The 12,308-nt window shown below is 25.3% G+C and overlaps 1 pseudogene across 1 annotated transcript; it reads left to right on the plus strand.

Annotated features, from left to right (window-relative positions):
* Window positions 1–8,478: 8,478 nt before the first annotated feature.
* Window positions 8,479–11,529, plus strand: LOC111305684 (receptor-like protein kinase FERONIA pseudogene; annotated as a pseudogene). The gene has a single exon (XR_016331155.1). The product of XR_016331155.1 is annotated as a receptor-like protein kinase FERONIA pseudogene (transcript).
* The last annotated feature ends 779 nt before the right edge of the window (window positions 11,530–12,308 follow it).

Below are 12,308 nucleotides of genomic sequence, written 5' to 3' on the forward strand. Positions count from 1 at the left end.
AATTAAGTTGGAAATAGCTTCTGAATTTCCTCTTCTATTATTAAGTTTTTGTTCTTTCATGCTTTTGGTTTGAATTCAATGCCTTGGAACTGGTCAGAAGGATTACAATAGATTAAGACAAGGAAATTGCAATCGTATGTCATTTCGTCCCCACGATGAAAAGATGGGCTATTGAGAAATGGGGAAAATGATGATACATATCAACTCGCACACGCAAAATGATAAATGGGACGCATTCATTGACTAAGGAGGTTTTTGTCTTTAAATGAGTGGAAGAATTGAAGTTTTTATTTGACAAAAGAATCAAATATCTTTCTCCACTAAGATCGTGGCCTTTAGTGCACCTCAAGTAGGTTAGAGCAAATTCTTTCGCGCCGAGCTTATAATTAAGAAGCAAGATAAAAAAAAAAAAGAAAAAACAACAAATTGTCATTGAAAATTACAACGAGAAAATGCAATAAAAATATTACAATATGGAGAACTTAAATGCTTGGTAAAAAAATAGAAAAATGAAGGTAAAAAATGCCAGCACCAAACATATCTAATCGTGGAGACAAAAATTAAAGCACGTATGCAAGTTAAAAAAGAAGAAGAAGAAGAAGAAGAAGAAGATGGTTCTAATCGTTTATTTGGTCCCAAACTTGTGGTTGTGAAAGCCAAGTTTAGTTTAAAGTGTGTTTGGCTGGAGAGCACTTGAGAATTTCCTCGTGTGGACATGGAGAGAGTGGAAAGTCTGGGTGGCGGCTTTGAAAGTTGGGATTTTCAATTCCAGACTTCACATTATATCTCTTGGGGAACTACAATTTCCATGGGAAATTAAGTTGAATCAATCATAAGCAATCCTACTTTGCTGATTCTCCTTTCTTTTCCAAGATCTGGGCCTGCAAATAAGTATAAAGACAAAGAATTAGAGCAAAATAAGTCAAAGGTACAATACATTCTGCATCCCACTTGTTTTGTTGTAATAGACTTGAGATAAATATTTTTCTTTTCTAAAATAAATTTCAAATGCATTTATAATCGAGAAAATTTTCTATAATGTATAGTACAAAATAATTACTATACCTCCGTCCTAGAAAAGTTTTCGCTGTTTGAATTATTGTGATCAAATTTTATCGATTTTTACTTAAATTATTTTAAATAGTTTAGAGAATTAAATTTTAAAAGTTATAAGTCATGAAACTAATTTATTCAAAGTTTGTATAAAGTCTTTTTTCACCTTTTAATTTATAATAAATTAAAATAAAAAGGTCAAAATTAAAAAGTTTGACCATGAAAAATCTAATAGTGAAAAGTTTTTTTGGACAGAAGAAGTAAAACTTATATGAATTTACACTTTGAGGTGCTTGATAATAAAATAACGAAAAATAAATGGATTAACAAATCTACTCATTCAATATATATATATATATATATATATATATATAATTTATCATCTATCTATATATAAAAGTATAAGCTCCAAAAATATTAATAATGAAAATTTTAAATTAACAAATTTATCATTAAATATATAACTTTTATTTATTTAAATTTAATTTTAATAAACTAGAATTAAAAAAATAGAGTTTAGGAGAAATTAAACAACTTAAAATTTTAAAATGTTAATTGTAAAAGTGTTAAAAGTGATTAACTAAAATTTCTTTAGTAAAAGCTTTTTATAAATTTTAATTTAAATAATTTTTTTATTATTAGGCTCTTTATAATTAGACTAAAAAGTGAAAAAAGTGATTGAATAAACCCTTAATAAAATTTTAATTTTAAAATATTAAAAGTGATTGATTAAAATACCATTTATAATTTTGTATAAATTTTAATTTAAATGACTATATTTTTATTATTAAATTATTTTTTATAAAGGGAATGATTTTGCACTTCAAATAAAAATACAAATAGAACGATATCAAAACTTAATATACATAGGAATAAAACAATTATATAAAATATGCTTCTTTAGTTGTTGTAAAAATAATTGTATATGCAATTTATGTTGATAAATAAATTTATTAAAATTAATCATAATTAAGTCATTTAAGTAGATTTATTTTTTTCTATCTTTTGCCTTTCTTTTTTTTAATGTATTAACTATATATGTATGATACTGATTTTATTATTTATATGTTTTATGAGTTTATCATTTTTATCATTGATTACATAATTAAATCTTTTTAGTCCTTTGGAATAATTATTAATATATCATTCTTACATTTTAGTATGACCTTTATAATTAATTTTTCTTTTGTATTTTTTTCTTTAAAATTCTATAATTGTTATTCCTATAAACAAAAATTAATATCAAATCAAATGTAAATCAATGGCACCCCTTACCAACAATTAGTACTATGTGATTCATTGAACGAATTAATTTGACCTTTCACCTATAAAATTAGATAATTTAAGAGACGGTGGAGCTACTAATAACTCAAACTTGAGTCTATTAATTTTTCATAAGAATTGTTTACCTTGATTAAAACAATAATTAATTTAATTTTTTTTGTCAATTTTTATCTTAGTATGATTTTGTATAACTAATTTATATCTTAAGACTATTTAATCTTTCTCAATTATATTACATTGCTCACTTTTTTTGGTCATCCAGGTGATTGCATGATCTAATATGAATTATTTTAAGTAAAAAATTATCAAGTGAAGTAAAATTAACTATTTTTTGTAAATCTTTTTAAGGTATGACAAAATTCATTGGAACTACTTTTTAAATATGTTTATGCCAAAATTATATTCATTCATGAAAATTTATGTTGTTAATGCAAAAAATGAAATCATTATAAATTGTATAAGTATTACAGAACAAGTTTATTATTTTTAGAATTGAAATTTTCTTAATAAATCATAACAAGGACCAAAGTTAGGAATTTATTTTACTTTTTAAAATTATGTATTTTAATACTTTATATAATAAAAATTTATGTATGCTAAAATTTTTTAAATAAAAGAAAAATTAAGCTTTTAATTGATAAAAAGTACAATTACATTCAATTGATGGAAACATTAATGGAAGATTATCCTAAATAGAAAAATGAGATGAAAGATTGATTGATTATGTATAACTCCATTTTTTCTATATGATAAAGAAGGTTAGTGTTATATGATCTTTAATGAAAAATATAGAATTGCATTGGCTTCAAATTTCTTTAGGATTAATATAAAACTCTTTTATTTGGAAAAATATTGTATACTCCTTCATTTTCTCATTTATGGCAATTGAAGAATATTCACTGTTGTATCAAAATTTTTAAAGCTATCATATCAGTTAATATTTGTTCAAAAGAATTGAAATTCATCGAATTAATTATCACAATTACATTTAATATAAAAATATTATTATAAATTATAATTTAACTAAACTTAAAAGCGATTTAAATGCATTTATTAACAAAATTTATTTGATAAATCTTTATTTAATTGTGTAGTAAATATTTTAATTATTTTGAATTTTAATTTTTCATAATTTCAAATTGGATTTTAAACTTAGGATCAACGACCAATTAGCTTAAGTCAAGTTTTATCTACTTTTATTCATAGTGCACTAAATTATTCACTTATGCAATTAAGCAAATTTGACTTAATAATTTGTGCATATTTCTTTTAATTTAAAAAACTTGATTTAAATCGTCCTAAATCCAAATAAAAAATGTATACTCAATTACTTATAATTGTAATTTCATTTTAGCAGTACTTTTAAAATTAGTTAACTAATTCAACCACAAAAACAACAAAAATAAGACATTGAAAATGGAGGAAAAAAGCTTAAAAAAAAAACTTTTAAATTGTTATGAAAGATGAATAATAAATATTAAATTTTGATTGAGTCATTATTTCAATTTAGACTTTGATTATGTTCAATTATTTCGGGTTTTAGATAACTATTAAGTTGTTAACTTTTAAAATCAATTGAAACCAAATTAAGTTAGTTCTTATTTATAATTATGTGTATTATATTATTTTAATTAAATTAAAATTTAAAATGAGTAAAAATTTTATTCATACTCAATTTTAGTTTTGAATTGTTTTAAGTTTGAGTTGATTAATCCATATCATTTTAGCTATACTTTTATGACATTGATAATAAATTTTAAAATAGAATAAGAATACAATACAATAAAAATTTAAGTGAAAAAATGGACATACTAATAATAATTCTAGAAGAAAATTTTTATATCCAAGTCTTGTAGAGATTAAAGGATTTTTTTTTTTTTGAGGATTTTAAAATTCTTCTGCAGAAATATTAATCTAGATCAATGATTTTATAATTGTTTATTTTTTAATCAAGTTGCTGTTATATGAGTTGAGGGAAACAATTCAAACATTTCATTTAAAAAGATATCATAGTTGATACTCATTTAGGAAGATAGCATAGAAATAAATATTATTTGAGTTGTTATGACATCTTACAATATTCTTTACACTTTCTAAATGGAGAAGTTTATTGGCATAAAAATATCAAAAAAATTATTTTGAATGATAGTAATAACAATAAAGCAATAATTAAAAATATGCCATCCTTTTGCTTAATAGAAGAAAATTTTTATAAAAATATGCAAAAGTAATTATTATGAATTTAATATTTTTTAAAATTGTTGTTTGCTCAATTTTTATAAATTTTATTTAATAAATTTTTTCTTATTACTTTTATCAAATATAAAACAAAATTTTTTACCCAGAATTATATATCTAAAGATAGAATTATAAGGCAAAGTTTATTACTTCTAATGATAATAGAACACTTTAAAATTTTTAGTCTTTTATATGTAGTTGTACTTCGCTAATAGGTAGGGTGTAAATAATATATTAGTACTCGTAAACTACTCAAATTCGAATCGAATAAAACTCGAATTTGGCTCGATTATTATCAAGTCAAGCTCGAGCTCAAGTTGCTCGACTCATCGATCGAGCAAAGTTCGAGTATTCTTATACCTGACTCGAATAGCTTACGAGCTTAATCAAGTTTCTATATTTAAATATATTTTTATTATTTTAATTCATAAAATATCTCGAACTTAAGTTTGAGCTCGAGCACAAATAATCGAGCTTTTATTGAATATAAGAATATAACTTATTTTTACATATTAATCGAGCCTAATCAAGCAAGCTCGAGTAGTTTGATTTCTATCTCAAGTCAAGCTCAAGCTAAAAAAATAAAACTTGATCGAGTTCGAGCCTCGAATTTCGAATTAAGCTCGAATTCGATTGATTACACCCTTACTAACAAGTATAAAAATATACACACTAATAATTCAATCAAATCATTAAAAAAGCTATTTTTAATATTTTACCATGAAGTAAAAAATTTGAAGAATATCATAGAAATGTTGACTTAATATATATTGTATATATTTATTTAATTTAATTTTAATACTTGCATTAGTATAAAAAGTTATGCTTTTAACTTGTTATTATGTGTTAAATTATGAATAGTAAATTAAAAGCATTTACTCATGCTTTTCAAGTCATTTACACTTGAATTTTTTAATTTTTCTTTCTCTACCTTATGAATTATATCATCTAGCATATATTATGATTACTTTTTTTATATACACATAAATCAATGATAACATAATAATTGATAATTAATAACTTAGTAATTAATCATTAAAAACTTTAATATAATCAGTATAACTTAGTAGCAATTATTGATAACTTAATAGCAAGTTAGTAATAACTTAATAGTAAGTTAGTAATAACTTAATAGCAAGTTAGTAATAACTTAATAGTAAATTAATGATAATTTAGCAGTTAACATTGATAACTTTCTAGTAAATTAGTAATAATACAATAATAAAATGTATAATACTTTAACGATAAATCAATTATAATATAATTATAAATGTATAATACTATAATACTAAATCAATGATAACTTAATAAAAAATAAGTGATAACTTAGTAGTTAATTATTGATAACTTAGTAATAAATTAATAATAATTTAATAGTAAATTAGTGATAATTTAATAATAAATCAGTTTCAGTTTAATAATAATTAATTGATAATAGTAAATAATAAATATTTTAATAGTCAATCAATTATATATTAGTAGTAAATAATTGATAATTTAGTAGTTATTCATTGAAAACATTAAAGTAAATCAGTATAATTTAATAGTAAATAATTGATAAAATAATAGTTAATCAATAACAACCTGATAGTAAATCACGCATAGTTTAATATAAATCAGTAATAACTTAATAATTAATCATGGATAATTTAGTGATAAATCAGTGATAATTTTGTGATAAATAATTAAAAATTAAATAATCAATGATAAAATAATAAAAAATATATAAAAAATATAATAGTAAATCATTAATAATTTAATAGCAAATTAATAACTTAATAGTAAATTACTAATAACATAATAGTAAATTAATAACTATTTAATTGTAAAACAGTGATAATTTAGTAATAAATTAATTAATCATTGCTAACTTTTTAGTAAATAATTGGTAAATAAATAGTAAATTAATTATAACTTTATAATAAATTATTAATAATTTAGTGGTAAATCACCAATAATTTAATAGTAAATCATTAATAATTTAATGACAAATCATTCATAAATTAGTAGTGCATCATTGATAGCTTAATAATAAATAACTAATAACTTAATTGTCAATCATTGATAACTTTTATTATACTTAAAGTTGTCAAGGTTTGAAACCTGGGTACTAACAGAAATAAAGTAAAAGCTTTTATTTTAAAGGTTAAGATAAACATACCATGAACCTATTCAATAAAAAATTAGTGAAAAGTTATAAATTTAAATAAAACAATAATGTTATTATATAAAAAGAAATTTATCTCGTACATTATTATTGGATACTTAAATTCATGTGCCATAATTGTAAATGCTTGAAAACCTATTCGTAAATTAATGATAGGTTAATAACAAATAAGTGATAACTTAGTGGTTAATAATTGATAACTTAATAATAAATCAATAAGAACTTAATAGTAAATTAGTAACAATTTAATAGTAAATCAATATTAATTTAATAATAATTAATTGATAATTTAGTAGTAATTTATAAATAACTTAATAGTAAAATCAATGATAATTTAGTAGTTAATCATTAGAAACTTAAAAGTAAATCAATATAACTTAGTAGTAGTTAATCATCAATAACTTAATAGTAAATCATGGATAATTTAATATAAATTAATGATAACTTAATAATGAATAATGGTTAATTTTGTAATAAATATGCAAAGATTTTATAATAAATAATCAAAAACCCAAGTAGTAAATCAATGATAATATAGTATTAAATGCATAATAACATAATAGTAAATTATTGATAACTTAGATGTAAATTATTAATAACTTAATAGTAAATTACTAATAATTTAGTTATAAATTAGTAATAATTTAATAGTAAATTAGTTAATTATTGATAATTTTGTAGTAAATTATTGATAAATTAATAGTAAATCAGTTATAATTTTGTAAAAAATTATCAGCAATTTAGACATAAACCATCAACAATTTAGTAGTAAATGAATCATAACTTAGTAGTAAATTATTCATAAATTAGTAGTAAATTAATGTTAATTTAGTAGTAAATCATTGACACTTTAGTAGTATATTATTGATAGCTTCATAATAAATCGCTGATAACATAATAGTAAATAAATAATAATTTAGTTGTCAATCATTGATACATTTTTTTATATTTAAAGTTGTCAACAATTGAATCTTGGTCACTAACATAAATTGAGCTAAATATTTTATCTTAGGATGCTAGGATAAATCAACCACAAACTTATTCAATAAAAAAATTTTAGTGAAAAAAACTCTAAATTTGAATGAAATAATAATATTATTGTATAAAAAATTTATCTTATATTAGAACTGAACCGCTCTTTTTACAAGAACTATTGTTGAATATATAATAACACAAATTTTATTAATAATTATAAAAAATATATAATAAGTTATCAAAAAATAACAAAAATTACTTCAAGATATTATTGAAATTTTATTAAAAATAATATCAAAATAGTATAAATAGTTACCAAAATTATATCATAAGTTACCAAAATTGTATTGAAGGTTACCAAAATTTTATAAAAATTATCGAAATTAAAATTATATCAAAAGTTATTACATTATACCAAAACCAAAATTAAATTATTAGTATTTATCATTATTATTATAATATCAAAAAAATTATTCATTGAAATAAATTTTTAAAAATAAAATTATACGTACGTTAAATACGTGCAAAAAACTAGTATATATAAATAAATAATGAAGAAAAGAAAAAGGTTATAATTACTGATACAAATTTATTTAGAACACAAAATGTCAACATAACTTCACCTTGATCTTATAGCAACATAATTTTATTCTTTAGAAATGTACACAATAACCAACAAGATGCAACTTCGTTAATTCTAGTATTGTAAACTCCTATTTTGATTTTACCTATTATACTATTATTATAATTATTTATGATCCATGTTGTTGTTTAAAACATCATATTAAAGTCAAATTCCACAATTTACACCGAAAAAAAAAAAAAAGATATATACATTGAACCAGGCAAGTGGCATCACCTACTAGTTTTACACTTTCGGAGCTGCTCCCTTCATTTTGTAGCTTCCCTCTCTATCCCTCTCTTTCTACTATGAAGAGTGCAACCAAACAATGTTTTGATCGCCAAAACCTATTATTTCCTTTCCTCCTCTATCTTTCAATCATCCTGGAATATCTAACTTTAACGTTTGCCGGTGACTCACCTCCTCCCTATATCCCTGTAGAGAACATCACGATCGACTGTGGTTCCCCTCACGACAACACAGCTCTAGATGGCCGGTTTTGGACTAGAGACAACACCCAAAAGTTCCCCCTTATTGAATCACAACACAACAAATCAGTATCATCGGAAGCACCTATTGATCAAGTCCCCTTCATCAGTGCTCGGGTTTCCAAGTCAGAATTCACCTACATAATTCCCCTCACATCTGGGCGAAAATTTATTCGCTTGTATTTCTATCCAACTTCGTATCCAAGCTTTGACCCTTTGAAAGCTTTCTTTTCCGTTAAAACTGGTGAGTTTACACTTCTCAGTAACTTCAACGCTACTCTTCATGCTCAAGGTGAAGAAACGCTCATCAAGGAGTTTTGTGTTAACGTTGATGAAGGTCAGGGGTTAAACTTAACTTTTACTCCAAGTCCAGACATTTCAGATTCATATGCTTTTATCAACGGGATTGAAATTGTTTCCATGCCGACTAATCTTTATTATAGACCTGCTGATGATGAAGGGGTCAAGTTTGTTGGCCAGGGAAGCTTATACACCATGGGAAACGACACTGGCCTCGAGTTGATGTATCGAATCAATGTTGGTGGAAAGCAGATCTCACCTGCAGAAGACACTGGCATGTACCGTTCTTGGTCACAAGATGATGAGTACTTGACAGAAGCGGCACCATCCGTTCTTCCTGTTAATCTCAGCATTAATCTCAACTTCAGCAATAAGCCATCGTATTCTGCACCGGATGTTGTCTATACAACAGCTAGGACAATGGGGACTGACTGGACGATTAATGAACATTACAACTTGACTTGGGAGTTCCCTGTTGATTCTGGCTTTAATTATTTTGTTAGGTTACATTTTTGTGAGTTCCAGATAGAGATAACAAAACAATATGACAGAGTCTTTGAGATCTTCATAGCCAATCTAACAGCAGAAACTAAAATGGATGTTATACTCTGGAGTGGTGGAAGAGGAATTCCAACATATAATGATTATGTAGTGGGGATGGGAAGGATAGGAAATGAAAAGAAACAAAATCTCTCCATTGCTTTGCACCCTGCCCCTAGGTGGATGACTCTTTATTCAGATGCAATCCTGAATGGGGTTGAAATCTTCAAATTAAGCAATAATGGCAATCTTGCTGGACTTAACCCTGATCCTAAGCCAACAAGTCCGTCTATAACTGTTCCACAATCCAGTCAACCAGGGATGCACAAGAACAATAAAACAACAATTATAGGTGCTGTTGTTGGAGTATCTGGAATAGTTTTACTCTCTCTTTTATGTTTCTTTATTATCAAGCGAAGGATGAGAGTCGAAGATCCAGCCTCGAGTGATAGAGATTCGTGGTGGGGCGGCCAATTTTCCCACACCAACAAGTCCAACAGTAGCTCCTATCTACCATCTGATATTTGTCGCCACTTTTCACTCGCTGAGATCAAAGTAGCCACCAATAATTTCGACACTGTTTTCATAATCGGTGTTGGAGGTTTTGGTAACGTGTACAAGGGATTCATCAATGGTGGTGCAACCCCAGTGGCAATCAAAAGGTTAAATCCTGAGTCCCAACAAGGGGCCCTTGAGTTCAGGACAGAGATTGAGATGCTTTCCCAACTCCGTTACCTCCATTTAGTCTCTTTAATTGGTTATTGCAATGATGATAATGAGATGATCCTTGTGTATGATTTCATGGCTCATGGGACACTCCGTGATCATCTTTACAACACTGAAAATCCTCCTCTTCCATGGAAACAACGACTAGAGATTTGTATTGGTGCGGCTCGTGGATTGCAATATCTCCATAGTGGGGCAAAGCATATAATCATCCACCGTGATGTTAAGACAACCAATATTTTGTTGGATGAAAAATGGGTGGCTAAGGTTTCCGATTTCGGATTGTCCAAAGTCGGTCCAACCAACATGTCTAAAGGCTACGTTAGTACACTGGTAAAAGGCAGTTTCGGATATTTGGATCCAGAGTATTATCGTCGTCAACAATTGACTGAAAAATCGGATGTATATTCATTTGGGGTGGTGTTATGCGAAGTTTTATGTGCCAGGCCACCAATTCACCGCATAGCAGAAAAGAGCCAAGTGAATTTAGCAATGTGGGCTCAAAAATGCTACCGAATCGGAACCCTTTATCAAATCATTGATCCATTTTTGAAGGGTAAGATTGCACCTGAGTGTTTGAAGAAATATGCCGAGGTTGCACTAAGTTGCTTACATGATGAGGGAATCCAACGGCCATCGATGAGTGATGTGGTGTGGGGCCTTGAATTTGCATTGCAATTGCAGGAAAGTGCTGAGGAGGAGATCAAACTTGGAGGGACTGGAAATGAAATAGATGCAGAGGATGACACCCCATTATTCGAGGATTATGAGTTGGCGGATAAAATTGGTGGAGGATTTAGTAGCTTTGGCATCACACCAAGTAATGAATATAGTTCAGCTACCAAAGATTCTGAAGTTATTATTTCTGGGGAAGTGTTCTCTGAGCTTAAGAATCCTCAAGGACGATAGGATAAAAAGGATAGTAAATAAGGTAAATTTCGTTGCTATGACTTGCATTATGCTAATATATGCATGTAAAACAGTTTCCAAGAAATAGAGAAGAATTAATTAGATCAGGAAGGACATGGGAAATGTCCCAAGGTTAAAACATATACTTTTTTCCTTTTTTTTTTCTTATTAAGTAGTATGACATGAACCCTTGAATTTCCAATAGATTACTTTTCTTAAATTTAATATTTTCTGGTGTCATCTGTACAAACAATTAAAACTATCCCCTATTTATAATTATATAATCACTGCAATTTTGTCTTAAAAAATTATTTGAGTGTTACTTTTGAAGCTATTGCTTATATTTGAGGATACTTTGTCATAAATTAAAAGTTGCTAACTCATTGTTTTTGGCTTTGATTTATTTTAATTTCTTTTTAGTCTTTTGAAGCTATTGCTTATATTTGAGGATACTTTGTCATAAATTAAAAGTTGCTAACTCATTGTTTTTGGCTTTGATTTATTTTAATTTCTTTTTAGTTTTCTTTTTTGTTATTTAATTATTGATTTTCTTATTTATTTGTTTATTCTTTATTTACATAAATATTTAAAATTTTATATTAACAACATATTTTAATTATTTGAAAATAAAAAAAAACTAAAAATATGGGTTTGAAAAATAAATTTATAATTTTTTATAATAATTATTATTTATTTGTATAATGTAAATTTTATAAATTTTTTTAAATAAATGAAAATTATTCTAATGATGAAATTAAAGCAAAATTATTAAAAGATTTTGGAAATATTTCAATAAAAATTTTTATTTTTGATAAATTATTTAGTAAAAAATATATGTTGATAAAATAAAAAAAAAAAAAACAAAGAACCATTTTCAATAAAATATTAAATTAATCTAACAATATAACATCTTTAAATGAACAAATGGACTTTTTTGAATAGTCTTAATATAAGAGAATTTTCTAAAAATTTTGTCATAAGATTGAAGAAAACCTAAAATTTTGTA

The sequence above is a fragment of the Durio zibethinus genome, chromosome 21 (genome assembly GCF_047325235.1).
Source record: "Durio zibethinus cultivar Kanyao isolate XHJ-2024 chromosome 21, ASM4732523v1, whole genome shotgun sequence".
NCBI classification, from domain to species: domain Eukaryota; kingdom Viridiplantae; phylum Streptophyta; class Magnoliopsida; order Malvales; family Malvaceae; genus Durio; species Durio zibethinus.